General features: G+C 43.9%; 1 long non-coding RNA gene across 1 annotated transcript in view; it reads right to left on the bottom strand.

Annotated features, from left to right (window-relative positions):
• Window positions 1-374: 374 nt before the first annotated feature.
• The window catches only part of LOC133638922 (uncharacterized), a 45,538-nt gene continuing 29,298 nt past the window's right edge, over window positions 375-16,614 (bottom strand). Inside the window, exon 3 of the long non-coding RNA XR_009823700.1 lies at window positions 375-562. This is a non-coding gene — a long non-coding RNA (uncharacterized LOC133638922). The remainder of the gene's footprint in view (window positions 563-16,614) is intronic.

The raw sequence follows: 16,614 nt of genomic DNA on the forward strand, positions 1-16,614 counted from the left end.
AGATGCTATATGTTGCCACAAAAACAATGAACCATTGAAACATTATATATTTACCATTTTAATTTTTGCCATGAAAACACTAAAAGTTACCATTGAAATGCTATACAGTGTTAGTATTTCTCCACAAAAACAATATAATTTAGCATTGAAATGCAATATTTTATTCATATATTGTTTTGCAAGGCTACACAGGACATTGTTGTCTTTGTAAAGGCAGGAGTTATGACATATTGAACATAATCCAAAAAAAAAAGAATTGTTTAAGGTGTGATGCGGCGTCTCATCTATCATTCATGGCGGGAGCTGAGCGTATTGAAGTGAAATTAAGAAGAATAGAGCAGGCAGGAAGGCAGATGTGACTTTGCTTTGATTGAATTGTGCGCACACACGGAGGCCTCGTCCACCTGGGTTCATGTGTTCATTTCCATCCACACATCAGACAGCATCAGACGTTCTGACAGGGCCGCCTGCCTCCAGTGGTGTCTGTCGCCGTTTACATGTTTTCTTGTTGCCACGCTTCCCGTGGGTGAGGAGGCGCATGCAAAGCCGGCCCAGGATGACGCTGGAAAGGTTACTGCGGTATAATTATTCCATTTCTGATTGGCACCACACTGATGCTTCGTCTTTGTCTGTTTCTCGCCAGCAACACTCCAAACCTACTCCAGTTCAACTTGGGCAGGATCATTTAGCAATTTGTCTTTTTGATGCACAGCCTGATAAACCTTTTTGATAACTTCTTCAGTTGTTTAGCAGCTGCCAACCACCGTGCAATGTGTGTTAGCGCCACCCCCTGCACTGGAGTGGAACAGCACCGATTTGTTTACCTGTCACAAGTCAAAGAAACTCCCCACACGTCTCATTGTGAACATTGTCGCTTGTCACGCAAGTGCAGAAAATAAGTTAAAATGGGAAGTGAATTATATTTATATAGCGCTTTTTCCCTAGAGACTCAAAGCGCTTTACATGGGGAAACCCACTATCTACAAACCCCAAAACCAGTGAAGTTGGCACGTTGTGTAAATAGTAAATAAAAACAGAATACAATGATTTGTAAATCCTTTTCAACCTATATTCAATTGAATAGACTGCAAAGACAAGATACTGTCACACCGTGGTGAGGGAAGTCCTGTTTTGGGGTTGTCTGGCACACTTCCTGTTTTATTTTGAAAATTCTAATCCTCCTCTCGTTTCAGGCCACTTGCCCTTCCTCCTGTGTCACTGGTCTGATGTCTCTCCTGATTGCCTGATTGTGCCCACCTGTGTCACCCTCCCTCATGTGTATATAGTCCTCGTCTTCCCCTGTCTTGTTGCCAGAGTATATCGTCTCGCTACGTACCGCCAGCCTTGTCCACAGCCTTGTTCACAGCCATCAACCAAGTTTGATAAGTATTGTCTCGCTTTGTTTATTGATTCCTTTGTTCCCTCTGAGAGAGTGATTTTCTTTTGCTAAGTTTTTTTGGTCAAGTCTTTTTGTATCAATTTTCATAGTGCCTTGTCTTCCTTTTTTTTCTTCCTTCTGGAGCGCTTTTAGTTTTCAGGCTTCTCAAATATTTTATACATACTTTCTGTTTATAGCGTCTCGACTTTTTAGCATGAGTGAATTTCCTTTTTGTAGATTATTATAGATTGTTGGGTTTTTTTATGTATTGGACTCATAGAACATTTTGGCTATTGCCTGTTCCTCCTTATGGAGTGATTTTCTGTTTATTGCCTTATGTCCTATGCTAATACCCTATAGGTGCTTGAATATATCATAGATAGATTTTGTAGCCACTTTCTTTAATCACTCTGTCCTAGAGATAGCAAGGAATTATCTAAATAAAGGTCTGAGTCAATTGTCACTCCTCTGCATCTGAGTCCTCATTTACGCCAAGACATAATAGTATACTCTGGCCAGTATGGACTCAGCAGAGGCTAAACAACTGACGGAAATCCTGCACACCCAGGAATCACGGCTCGCCCGACAGGAGGAGTTTCAGACGGCGATGGCAGCAAACATGGGTCACCTGTCCTCCCAGCTACAAGGACTACTTGAGCAGCTTGCTCGACCGATTCCGGCGTCCCAGCCCCCCAGCTCCCATCCTGTCTTCACCTCCTTCCGGAGCCGGATGCAAGCTGGCTCCTCCGGCGCCATACGCTGGCGCTCCCGGTTTGTGCAAGACCTTTTTGATTGACTGTGGTATTCATTATGAACTGATGCCCCATTCATTTCCCACTGACCGCTCCAAGATTGCTTTCATGATTTCCCATCTTACGGATAGAGCCAAGGCGTGGGCTTCTGCCGAATGGGGGCGGAACTCGTCACTCTGCCACTCATTTAAAGACTTTCAAGCTGCTCTAACAAGAACTTTTGACCCGGTGTCCTCCAGCAGAGAAAAGGCACAAGAGCTAAGCAGCATAAAGCAGGGCAGCGGCTCCGTGTGCGACTACGCCATCCGCTTCCGCACGCTGGCAGCTGAAAGTGGGTGGGACGACATGGCGCTCTATGATGTTTTTCTTAAGGGGCTCGGAGCTTCCATACAGGACCTCCTCATTCCCCTGGACCTACCCGATAACCTAGATGCCCTCATCGCGCTCGCTATCAGGACGGACAACCGACTAGCCCAGCTCAAACGACAGCGAGGAGGAGGATCGGAAGCTGCAGGGAGAACCCCCCGTCCTTTCGCACCTAGCTGGTCGACGACTCGGCGCCCACCTCCGGAGCTACTTCCTCACCTACGCACAAATCAGGAGGAGGAACCCATGCAGCTGGGGAGAGCCCGACTGACCCCAGAGGAGCGACGCAAGCGGCTGATGGAGGGAAGATGTTTCTACTGTGGAGAGGGTGGCCATCTTGTCGTTTCGTGTCCAACCAAGGGACCCCAGGCGGTGAGTCACGTACCGGCTGTTCCTCAGATGCCACGTATTCTTACCAAGATCATGATAACCCATCACACGACCACAATTCTAGAGGCGCTAATAGACTCTGGGGCAGATGAGAGTCTGATGGACTGGGGTTTAGCTAGGAGACTAGGACTCAAGTCAGAACCACTAGCTAAACCCATTAGGGCCAGTTCTCTAAATGGTAAGGAGCTTTTCACCATCACACACATCAGTGAACCTTTCCAAATGAACATAGACGGCCATCAGGAACAAATTTGTCCATACCTGATTATTTCTCCCTCTCATTCGCTAATTTTGGGGTATCCATGGCTGTACCAGCATAACCCTCGTGTTGACTGGAAAACAGGGAAGATCAGTGTATGGGGAAGGGAATGTACCCAGAAATGTAGTTTTTCTACTGTCCAAAAGTAAAATGTCAAGGAAATTAATCTTTTTTCTGCCAATCCTGCCACAGACTCAGAATTTCCGGACCTGAATTCTGTTCCCTCCTGTTACCACCACCTACGACAAGTTTTCAGCAAGACTAAGGCTCTGTCACTTCCACCCCACCGTTCCTACGACTGTGCCATTGATTTACTGCCCGGGGCCACTATTCCCAAGGGGCGCCTGTACTCTGTCTCTGGTCCAGAAAGGGCAGCCATGAATGAATACATCTCTGCATCACTGAAAGCTGGCTTGATCCGCCCGTCGTCATCGCCAGCAGGAGCAGGGTTCTTCTTTGTGAAGAAGAAAGACGGGTCGTTAAGACCCTGCATTGATTACAGCCCACTCAATGACATTACTATTAAGAACCGTTACCCTCTTCCCCTCATGTCCTCTGTCTTCGACCAACTCCAACAGGCCAAAATATTCACCAAACTGGATCTACGCAACGCTTACCATCTGGTCCGAATTAGAGAGGGAGAGGAGTGGAAGACTGGATTCAACACACCCAGCGGCCACTATGAATACAGGGTCATGCCCTTCGGACTCACCAATGCCCCCGCCGTGTTCCAAGCAATGATCAATGAAGTTCTAAGAGACTTCCTGGACCATTTTGTGTACGTCTACCTTGATGATATATTGATTTATTCTCCTGACAGTGACACTCACCAAGTCCACGTAACCCAGGTTTTAAAGAGACTTTTGGACAATGACTTGTATGTTAAAGCTGAAAAGAGTGTTTTTCATGCCGACACTGTCTCCTTCCTGGGCGTCATTGTAGCTCCTGGAAGAGTGCAGATGGATCCGGCTAAAGTTAGCGCTGTGGCCGATTGGCCTACACCTGACAACAGCAAGAAGGTTCAGCAATTCTTGGGTTTTGCTAACTTTTACAGGCGGTTTGTCAGAAGCTTCAGCGCAATAGCTGCTCCTCTCCATGCTCTTACCTCTCCCCAGGTGCGGTTCCACTGGTCTCCGGAAGCAGAGAGGGCCTTCCAGACACTCAAACTCCGCTTCACCTCAGCGCCCATCCTCACCATTCCGGACCCGCAGCGCCAGTTCGTCGTGGAGGTGGACGCTTCTAATGAAGGAGTGGGAGCGGTCCTGTCTCAACGTTCTCAACAGGACGGCAAGATGCATCCATGTGCCTTTCTGTCGCGGCGGCTGTCCAAAGCTGAAAGAAACTATGATGTCGGCAATCGTGAGTTGCTGGCGGTGAAGCTCGCCTTGGAGGAATGGAGGCATTGGCTCGAGGGGGCCGAACACCCGTTCATCGTCTGGACAGATCACAAGAACCTGGAATACATAAAGAAGGCTAAGAGACTCAACTCTCGCCAGGCCAGGTGGGCGCTTTTTTTTTAATCGCTTTTCCTTCTCGCTCTCCTACAGGCCGGGGTCCCGCAACGTCAAGCCAGACGCCTTGTCACGATTATTCGACCCCGAGCTTGAGGCCAAGCAACCTGAGACTATCCTTCCACTGAACTGTGTGGTAGGAGCGGTAACTTGGCCAATAGAAACAGAGGTAAAGCAAGCTAACGGTGTGGCCCCGCCACCTAGGGGATGTCCTGTTAATCGATTGTTTGTCCCCACTGAGCTGCGTCCCCGGGTGATTCATTGGGCTCACACCTCGCGGCTTTCGTGCCACCCGGGACTTAAAAGAACCATGTTTGTGATCTCCTGGCGGTTCTGGTGGCCAGCCATGGAGACGGAGGTCCGGGAGTACGTAGAGGCCTGTTCGGTCTGTGCCAGGAACAAAATGTCTTCCAGGTCTCGCATGGGACTTCTCCAGCCGCTCCCCATTCCCTCCAGACCGTGGTCAGACATCTCGATGGACTTCGTTACAGGCCTCCCGGTCTCACAAGGTAACACCACCGTCCTCACCGTGGTCGACAGATTCTCCAAAATGGTCAGATTCATTGCTATGCCTAAATTACCATCCGCCAAAGAGACGGCAGAGACTATGATGACTAATGTATTCCGAGTTCATGGATTTCCCAAAGACGTTGTTTCAGACCGGGGACCACAGTTTGTATCACGGTTCTGGGGGGAGTTCTGCCGACTCATTGGAGCCAAGGCCAGCCTGACATCAGGATATCATCCAGAAGCCAACGGCCAGACCGAACGACTTAACCAGCAGCTGGAAACCGGCCTCCGGTGCTTGGTCTGCCAGAACCCCTCCACATGGAGCAAACACCTGGTCTGGGTAGAGTATGCGCACAATTCGCTGCCTACATCAGCCACCGGCCTCTCTCCCTTTCATTGTGCCTTAGGGTACCATCCCCCTCTCTTTCCAGAGAATGAGTCAGAAGTGTCGGTCCCCTCCGCCCATGCCATGGTCCGACGTTGTCACCGCATTTGGGCAGCCGCCCGTCAAGTATTGACCAGACAACAAGATCGGATGAAGAGAGCTGCAGACCGCAAGAGACGACCTGCGCCTGCGTACGAACCCGGTCAGAGAGTCTGGCTTTCAGCCAAGAACTTACATCTCAAGGTCACATCAAGGAAACTGGCACCACGCTTTGTAGGTCCATTCCCAATTACCAAGCTCGTCGGACCTGCAGCGGTTCGGCTTCGTCTGCCCCGATCCCTCCGCGTCCATCCCACCTTCCACGTCAGTCAGGTCAAACCAGCCAAAGAAAGCACCATGGTCCCAGCCACCACGTCCCCTCCACCACCCGAAGTAATTGAAGGTGGACCAGTATACAAAGTTAAACGCTTGTTGGCAGTGCGCAACCGGGGTCGGGGCAGACAATTCCTGGTGGATTGGGAAGGATACGGACCTGAAGAGAGACAGTGGGTTCCTTCCCGCCACATTGTCGACCCCACTCTCATCAGGGACTTCTACAGAGACCACCCCGAACAGTCTGGGCCGTCCGGAGTCGGCCATAGAGGGGGGGGGGGGGGGGGGGGTACTGTCACACCGTGGTGAGGGAAGTCCTGTTTTGGGGTTGTCTGGCACACTTCCTGTTTTATTTTGAAAATTCTAATCCTCCTCTTGTTTCAGGCCACTTGCCCTTCCTCCTGTGTCACTGGTCTGATGTCTCTCCTGATTGCCTGATTGTGCCCACCTGTGTCACCCTCCCTCATGTGTATATAGTCCTCGTCTTCCCCTGTCTTGTTGCCAGAGTATATCGTCTCGCTACGTACCTCCAGCCTTGTTCACAGCCATCAACCAAGTTTGATAAGTATTGTCTCGCTTTGTTTATTGATTCCTTTGTTCCCTCTGAGAGAGTGATTTTCTTTTGCTAAGTTTTTTTGGTCAAGTCTTTTTGTATCAATTTTCATAGTGCCTTGTCTTCCTTTTTTTTCCTCCTTCTGGAGCGCTTTTAGTTTTCAGGCTTCTCAAATACTTTATACATACTTTCTGTTTATAGTAGTGATGGGTTGATGAGGCCTCATGAAGCGTTTCGACACATTGCAAAACTGTATTGATACTGTGTCGATACTGTGTCACTAAATACTGACATCTGCTGGACATTAAAAATCCCTACAGGCAACCTATGGACCGACTCAACTGACACTGATTTTATGACCTAGTATATACAATAATATAAACCAAGTCATTGTATTTCATTTAGGATTATTTAATATCTTCATTTAAATAAAAATATATTTTTATCTTTTTTAGATACAGTCAAATAATGTGAACATGTATCATGACTAGGATGGTAGAAGGTGGGGATTGAACCCCAGTAACCGATTGCTGGCACGGCCACGCTACCAACTTCGCCACGCCGTCATTCCTGTACCTTCTCTAGTAACAGTAGTGATGGGTCCTGCAACACAGATGCATCGGCGCATGCGTCGAGCTCATAGAGCGAAACCCTGTGTCGGTGCGCGTACCGCTTTTAGAAAGTCACGTGACCGATCATGAGCTGCTTTGGTCACGTGACCGATACGCGAACTGTATCGCACTGACGCCTCCTCTGTGCCCTGTGAGCAACATTCCCTCTAAGGTGCGCGCCTGCGCAATTGCGCAGTGCTCAGGCGTCCTCCGCGCACACCGTGCGCCGCACAGCCAATATATGCTGCGCACCAAATCAAACCCATCTGAATTCTAAACAAAATAAACACATTTATTCTGGGTAATTTTGAAATTGAACTTTGAGTGACAGTGACAACAAGCGGCCCTAACGGTGTTCGTCAACAACACGCATTGCGCCGCTTCCTAATAAACAGTTTGACGCGCAGGCGTCAGTGCGATACAGTTCATGAGCGGTCACGTGACCAGAACAGCTCATGAGCGGTCACGTGACCAAAACAGCTCGTGTTCGGTCACGTGACTTTCTAAAAGCGATACGCGCACCGACACAGGGTATCGCTCTATGAGCTCGACGCATGCGCCGATGCATCGGTGTTGCCGGACCCATCACTAGTTTATAGCGTCTCAACTTTTTAGCATGAGTGAATTTCCTTTTTTGTAGATTATTATAGATTGTTGGTTTTTTTTGTGTATTCGACTCATAGAACTTTTTGGCTATTGCCTGTTCCTCCTTATGGAGTGATTTTCTGTTTATTGCCTTATGTCCTATGCTAATACCCTATAGGTGCTTGAATATATCATAGATAGATTTTGTAGCCACTTTCTTTAATCACTCTGTCCTAGAGATAGCAAGGAATTATCTAAATAAAGGTCTGAGTCAATTGTCACTCCTCTGCATCTGAGTCCTCATTTACGCCAAGACATAACAGATACTTAACGTTCGAACTGGAAAACTTTATTTTTTTTGCAAATATTAGCTCATTTGGAATTTGATGCCTGCAAAATGTTTCATAAAAGCTGGCACAAGTGGCAAAAAAGACTGAGAAAGTTGAGGAATACTCATCAAACACTTATTTGGAGGTGAACAGGCTAATTGGGAACAGGTGGGTGCCATGATTGTGTATAAAAGCAGCTTCCATGAAATGCTCAGTCATTCACAAACAAGGATGGGGCGAGGGTCACCACTTTGTCAACAAATGCGTGAGCAAATTGTCCAACAGTTTTAGAACAACATTTCTCAACGAGCTATTGCAAGGGATTTAGGGATTTCACCATCTAAGGTCTGTAATATCATCAAAAGGTTCAGAGAATCTGGAGAAATCACTGCACGTAACATTGAATGCCTGTGACCTTGGATCCCTCAGTACTGCATCAACAAGCGACATCAGTGTGTAAAGGATATCACCACATGGGCTCAGGAACACTTCAGAAAACCACTGTCAGTAACTACAGTTTGTCGCTACATCTGTAAGTGCAAGTTAAAACTCTACTATGCAAAGCCAAAGCCATTCATCAACAACACCCAGACACGCCGCCGGCTTCGCTGGGCCCGAGCTCATCTAAGATGGACTGATGCAAAGTGGAAAAGTGTTCTGTGGTCTGACGAGTCCACATTTCAAATTGTTTTTGAAAACTATGGATGTCGTGGTCTCCGGAACAAAGAGGAAAAGAACCATCCGGATTGTTCTAGGCGCAATGTTCAAAAGCCAGCATCTGTGATGGTATGGGGGTGTATTAGTACACAAGACATGGGTAACTTATACATCTGTGAAGGCACCATTAATGCTGAAAGGTACATACAGGTTTTGGAGCAACATATGTTGCCATCCAAGCAACGTTATCATGGACGCCCCTGCTTATTTCAGCAAGACAATGCCAAGCCATGTGTTACAACAGCGTGGCTTCATAGTAAAAGTGTGCGGGTACTAGACTGGCCTGCCTGTAGTCCAGACCTGTCTCCCATTGAAAATGTGTGGTGCAATATGAAGCCTAAAATACCACAACGGAGATACGGGACTGTTGAACAACTTAAGCTGTACATCAAGCAAGAATGGGAAATAATTCCACCTAAAAAGCTTCAAAAATTGGTATTTTTAAAAGGAAAGGCCATGATACACAGTGGTAAAATATAAACGCAACACTTTTGCTTTTGCTCCCATTTTTATGAGTTGAACTCAAAGATGTAAAACTTTTACTATATACACACAAAAGACATATTCCTTTCAAATATTGTTCACACATCCGTCTAAATCTGTGTTAGTGAGCATTTCTTTTTGCGAAGATAATCCATCCCACCTCACAGGTGTGGCATATCAAGACGCTGATTAAACAGCATGATTATTGCACAGGTGTGCCTGAGGCTGCCCACAATAAAAGGCCAACATTTGCGGTCAAGTTTCATATAGAGCACCCTGTCCGTCATTAATTGACATTTTACATGTGCTAGGTCATGCAATTCGCACACTTTGGGGGACATAAACCCCCCCCCTCTATTCCTAATGCTGCCTTTGACGCACTTCCATCCTGTTTTTAAGTAAGATTGAGTCAAGTTAGGACTTTGCAGCGAGTAGGTGTGGATCAAGGTTTAGGGCTCATTAGAGCGAAGTAGCCAAGCTCTAATCCACATCCTCCCACGAGCACCTTAACAAACATTCGCCTCAATCCATGAAAAAGTTTACATTCATTCATCTAGGAGGCGCAAAAAGTGTCTTTCATGATTTTTGCTGATGTAATACGGTAGCAATAAGAGGTGAACTGCAGGTACCCACACCCACACCCCCACACAAGCTGCAAACAAGATGGCAGATTAATGTTCCTGTGTCAAAAAATACAAAAAGTTGTCTGATTGGACAAATTGATCAGAAACCAACTTAAAGCTAAATAACCAGTAGAGAACTTTGCATTTGAACTCAGGCTTAGATTTGATACAAGGCTGATGCTTTAGTTGTATACAAACATGGCTGGTGCAACTTTAGCATACAGTACGTCCACAACCTGCTGCACATGTGACCACTGAGATGTTTGCGGTGATACCTCCCTGCTTGGCACTCGGTATCAAAGGTTGGAAGTGGGGGTTAAATCACCAAAAATTAGAGATGTCCGATAATGGCTTTTTTGCCCGATAACAGATATTCCGATATTGTCCAACTCTTAATTACTGATTCCGATATCAACCGATACCGATATATACAGTCGTGGAATTAACACATTATGATGCCTAATTTTGTTGTGATGCCCCGCTGGATGCATTAAACAATGTAACAAGGTTTTCCAAAATAAATCAACTCAAGTTATGGAAAAAAATGCCAACATGGCACTGCCATATTTATTATTGAAGTCACAAAGTGCATTATTTTTTTTAACATGCCTCAAAACAGCAGCTTGGAATTTGGGACATGCTCTCCCTGAGAGAGCATGAGGAGGTTGAGGTGGGCGGGGTTGGGGGCGGCGGGGTTTAGGGTAGGGGGTAGCGGGGGGTGTATATTGTAGCGTCCAGGAAGAGTTAGTGCTGGAAGGGGTTCTGGGTATTTGTTCTGTTGTGTTTATGTTGTGTTACAGTGCGGATGTCCTCCCGAAATGTGTTTGTCATTCTTGTTTGGTGTGGGTTCACAGTGTGGTGCATATTTGTAACAGTGTTAAAGTTGTTTATACGGCCACCCACAGTGTGACCTGTATGGCTGTTGACCAAGTATGCATTGCATTCACTTGTGTGTGTGAAAAGCCGTAGATATTATGTGATTGGGCCGGCACGCAAAGGCAGTGTCTTTAAAGGCCTACTGAAAGCCACTACTACCGACCACGCAGTCTGATAGTTTATATATCAATGATGAAATCTTAACATTATAACACATGCCAATACGGCCGGGTTAACTTATAAAGTGACATTTTAAATTTGCCGCTAAACTTCCGGTTCGAAACGCCTCTGAGGATGACGTATGCGCGTGACGTAGACCGGGGAACACGGGTATGCCTTCCACATTGAAGCCAATACGAAAAAGCTCTGTTTTCATTTCATAATTCCACAGTATTCTGGACATCTGTGTTCGTGAATCTGTTTCAATCATGTTCATTGCATTATGGAGAAGGAAGCTAAGCAAGCAAAGAAGAAAGTTGTCGGTGCGAAATGGACGTATTTTTCGAACGTAGTCAGCCACAACAGTACACAGCCGGCGCTTCTTTGTTTACATTCCCGAAAGATGCAGTCAAGATGGAAGAACTCGGATAACAGAGACTCTAACCAGGAGGACTTTTGACTTGGATACACAGACGCCTGTAGAGAACTGGGACAACACAGACTCTTACCAGGATTACTTTGATTTGGATGACAAAGACGCAGACGTGCTACTGTGAGTATGCAGCTTTGGCTTCTAAACATTTGATCGCTTGACCGTATGTGCGCAACTTTTTTTTGCGTATGTACGTAACTTTTTAAAAATATATAAGCTTTATGAACCTTGGGTTAGGTGAACGGTCTTTTGGGCTGAGTGATTGTGTGTGTTGATCAGGTGTTTGAATTGTATTGGCGTGTTCTATGGAGCTAGGAGCTAGCATAGGAGCTAGGAGCTAGCATAACACGTACCGTACCGTACGTGCGCGTCACGTACGTAACTTTTTAAAAATATATAAGCTTTATGAACCTTGGGTTAGGTGAACGGTCTTTTGGGCTGAGTGATTGTGTGTGTTGATCAGGTGTTTGAATTGTATTGGCGTGTTCTATGGAGCTAGGAGCTAGCAGAGGAGCTAGGAGCTAGCATAACAAACACGTAGGTGTTTTTATGCAGGATTAATTTGTGGCATATTAAATATAATGCCTGGTTGTGTTGTGGCTAATAGAGTATATATATGTCTTGTGTTTATTTACTGTTGTAGTCATTCCCAGCTGAATATCAGGTCACCCCCGGCTCTCACAGCATCTTCCCTATCTGAATAGCTTCAACTCCCCACTAGTCCTTCACTTGCACTTTACTAATCCACAAATCTTTCATCCTCGCTCAAATTAATGTGGAAATTGTCGCTTTCTCGGTCCGAATCTCTCTCACTTCATGCGGCCATCATTGTAAACAATAGGGAACTTTGCGTATATGTTCAATTGACTACGTCACGCTACTTCCGGTAGGGGCAAGCCTTTTTTTTTTATCATATACCAAAAGTTGCAATCTTTATCGTCGTTGTTCTATACTAAATCCTTTCAGCAAAAATATGGCAATATCGCGAAATGATCAAGTATGACACATAGAATAGATCTGCTATCCCCGTTTAAATAAAAAAATTCATTTCAGTAGGCCTTTAAGGTTTATTGGCGCTCTGTACTTATCCCTACGTCCGTGTACACAGCGGCGTTTTAAAAAGTCATACATTTTACTTTTTGAAACCGATACCGATAATTTCCGATATTACATTTAAAAGCATTTATCGGCCGATAATATCGGCAGCCCGATAATATCGGCAGCCCGATAATATCGGCAGCCCGATATTATCGGACATCCCTACCAAAAATTATTCCCGAGTGCGTCCACCGCTGCTGCTCACTGCTCACCTCACCTGCCAGGGGGTGGAACAAAGGGGATGGGTCAAATGCAAAGGATAATTTCACCACACCTAGTGTGTGTGTGACTATCAGTGGTACTTTAACTTTAACCTTAACGCAGTGGCGGGCCGTGCGTTTCCCACCTAGCCCTTCAGTGATGTCCGACTTCAATAATTACCTCTCAAAATACCATCATTTATGTCACCACATGACCACTGCTGGAGAAATACTATACAGAAACCATTTACGCACTACTGAGCATTGAAACACATCAACAGTGTTACAAAACTGGTTAATTCTGGCACATTTAAAAATCAATAAACCCTCATCAGCAATTAAAACACATCTTATGCGGTACTGTCAAAGTTAAAATTGCAAAAAACATATTAAACGTGAAAAAATAAATAAATAAAATATTTGAACTCACAATTTGTAGCACCCATTGGACGCCGTATAAGCCAGTGGTGCACCTCGTCGTTTCGAGTGGAAATGGCGGGCATTTCACCATTTCATTGCCGACATCATCTCACAAGATGTAGTTTCTCTTTAAATATCTTTCTTGAAAATGGCCTTGCAAATGTACCGTATTTTTCGGAGTATAAGTCGCTCCGGAGTATAAGTCGCACCGGCCAAAAATGCATAATAAAGAAGGAAAAAAACATATATAAGTCGCACTGGAGTATAAGTCGCATTTTTGGGGGAAATGTATTTGATAAAACCCAACACCAAGAATAGACATTTGAAAGGCAATTTAAAATAAATAAAGAATAGTGAACAACAGGCTGAATAAGTGTACGTTATATGACGCATAAATAACCAACGGAGAACGTGCCTGGTATGTTAACGTAACATATTATGGTAAGAGTCATTCAAATAACTATAACATATAGAACATGCTATACGTTTACCAAACAATCTGTCACTCCTAATCGCTAAATCCCATGAAATCTTATACGTCTAGTCTCTTACGTGAATGAGCTAAATAATATTATTTGATATTTTACGGTAATGTGTGAATAATTTCACACATAAGTCGCTCCTGAGTATAAGTCGAACTATGAAACTATGAAAAAAACTGCAACTTATAGTCCGAAAAATACGGTACATAATTCTGGCACAGTTGATATAATTAATCATTCTATTTCAATTATATCCTGTGAGGACAATTGTTTGTAAATCCAAACAAATCAGAGGTTTGTGTCTGAGCTCCAGTTAATGCATTCCTATTAACGTCATCCATGTTTTGTGTTCATGTCTATGAGAGCTGCACTCCTATTGTAGAATCAATGCTACTAACGAGCTTCTTGCACTTGTAGCCCTTAAATGAACAAGCTTCAGGGATGTTATTTTCATTGAAGAAACACGATCTGTCAGCTGAAGAGTACAAGTTATCCTACTTTCCAGCCTTTTTGCAAAGCGCTACGCACACACGCAATGTGGGGCTCACTGCAGCAGACGAATGTGATGATGTCCTTTCACACACCGGCTGAGGGGGCAGAAAGTGCTGACATGGACACTTGTCCCAGAAATTTCATGCCAATGGGGGAGAATCTGCTGACACTGTCTCAGGGAGAAATCGCAACAAAGAAGTCAAATTAAACAACCCGCCGCCACCCTGAGTTGCATCCTCAGCTTTAATATTTCACAATTGCTACGTTTCCTCTCAGCGACCACCGTGGAGGAGCCACTCCAAGGAGGGAAAAGTAGACAAGCACCTTGACCTATGACTTTGCACCTTGTGGTCACAGCTAAGTCTGTTGCATCAGCGTCACTTTGCGCCTGCATAAGCCTCATCAGCATCAGACAATGCGTCACAGTTCCCTTGTTGAACGGTGAATATAAAGTAGTGCCCCCTGCTGGTACGGAGACTCTTCACACTAAAAAACACAAAACTGTGAGGCGATTAGGTTTGTACGGTATACCAGTATTAGTATAGTACCGCGATACTAATGAATCATATTCAGTACTATACCACTTCTAAAAAGTACCGGCCATGGGTGGATTTACACCTGACATCCACTGTAATGATACCAAGTACAGGAGCGTATCTAGTTGATACTACTATGATTACATCGATATTTTTTAGCATCACAAAATCTTTTTTCGTTTTTTTAAAGTTCACATTATGTTTATATACTCAGGACATTTGTCTCTGGACACATTATGACTTTGAATATGACCAATAATCACGTTTCATCAAACATATATTAACGTTGTTGCCCTAGGGTAAACTGGGTATAACACATGGCACACTGACAAAGCTTAACCTATTGTTACTATAACAATCTACAAGGTTAAGGTTGCTTCTCTTTCTTCCCCTCCATTTTTCTGCATTCTTTCGTATCTCAAGTTATCATTACGTATATGTATTGTTGCATTTGAACAATTGTATTGTTGATAATAAAGGTAAAGTACTGGTATTGTTTATTATCAATAGCACTATTTCTATTGGTATTCATATTGCTCCATTTTTAGTGTAATAATGCTCATTGTCATTTCTGTATTTTTATTTTTTTTAATTTTCGCTAACTGCTTATTTGCTATTACTTTTACCATCATATTTGTACATGTCGTATTTGCTGATGTTGCTCTGTTGTTGTTGTTGTTGTTGTTGTTGTTGTTGTTGTTGTTTTTGTCTCTCTGTCTAATCCCCCTCTTGTCCCCACAATTCCCCCCTCTGTCTTCCTTTTTCTCTCTTTCTATCCCCTCCTGCTCCGGCCCGGCTGCACCAAATGATAATATAAATACATTTAATAAAGTCAAAATACAAGTAAGGCAACAAGAGAAGTATCCTACACTTCTCTTTTGTAAAGTAAATCTGAACAGCCGATATGGGCATCTACATCTGCTATATGATTTGCCCGAGAAGCTGGGCAGGACATTATAAAAAAAATTTTTTTTAAAAAAAGAATATGACCAATGTAAGATCCTGTAACGAGTTGGTATCGGATTGATATCCAAATTTGTGATATCATCCAAAACTAATGTGAAGTATCAAACAACAGAAGAATGAGTGATTATTACATTGTAACAGAAGTGTAGATAGAACATGTTAAAAGAGAAGGTAAGCAGATATTAACAGTAAATGAACAAGTGGATTAATAATCAATTTTCTACCACTTGTCCTTAATAATGTTGACAAAATAATAGAATGATAAATGACACAATATGTTACTGCATATGTCAGCAGACTGATTAAGAGCCTTTGTTTACTTACTAACTACTAAAAGACAAGTTGTCTTGTATGTTCACTATTTTATTTAAGGACAAACTTGCAATAAGAAACATATGTTTAATGTACTGTAAGATTTTTTGTTAAAATAAAGCCAATAATGCAATTTTTTGTGGTCCCCTTTATTTAGAAAACTATCGAAAAGTACTGAAAAGTATCGAAATACATTTTGGTACCAGTACCGGTACCAAAATATTGGTATCAGGACAACACTAGAGGCGATTATCACCAAATAAAAAGCATTACCGTAAAAGCTAACTTAGGAAGTATCATATTTTCCAGACTATAAACCGCTACTTTTCTCCAACGCTTTGAACCCTGCGGCTTATGAAACTGTGTAACTAATTTATGGATTTTTCTTTGCTAATGGCCATAATGTTTTGTAATCAACAATACGTTTTCATATTAGGCCAACAGAGACACTGAAAAGGTGTGTTATTGTTTGTGCTATGGCGCCATCTTTTGGACGAGTTTGCCCACTGCAGGTGCTGCGGGTTGACAATGTACTTCCTGTTTCGTTCCGGAAGTATATTCGTCCGTAGCATTTCTACTTGAAAGGATTCTTCATTCGTCACTCCAAGCAATGTTTGAAAGTTTTATAATAGAACTAAAACAATTCATACTCATTAAAACCGTCCCATGTGTGATGTCTGTAGGAGTGTTTTTATGCATCTTTGTTCGTGCTATCGATCAACCTAGCATCGTAACATTAGCTAATATGTAGTGTAGTTAACTTATAATGGCATTCTTTTTTGTATTGTTTCGGTTTTGTAAATTCATCAAAACGTC

The sequence above is a fragment of the Entelurus aequoreus genome, linkage group LG21, assembly GCF_033978785.1.
Source record: "Entelurus aequoreus isolate RoL-2023_Sb linkage group LG21, RoL_Eaeq_v1.1, whole genome shotgun sequence".
Classification (NCBI taxonomy): Eukaryota; Metazoa; Chordata; class Actinopteri; order Syngnathiformes; family Syngnathidae; genus Entelurus; species Entelurus aequoreus.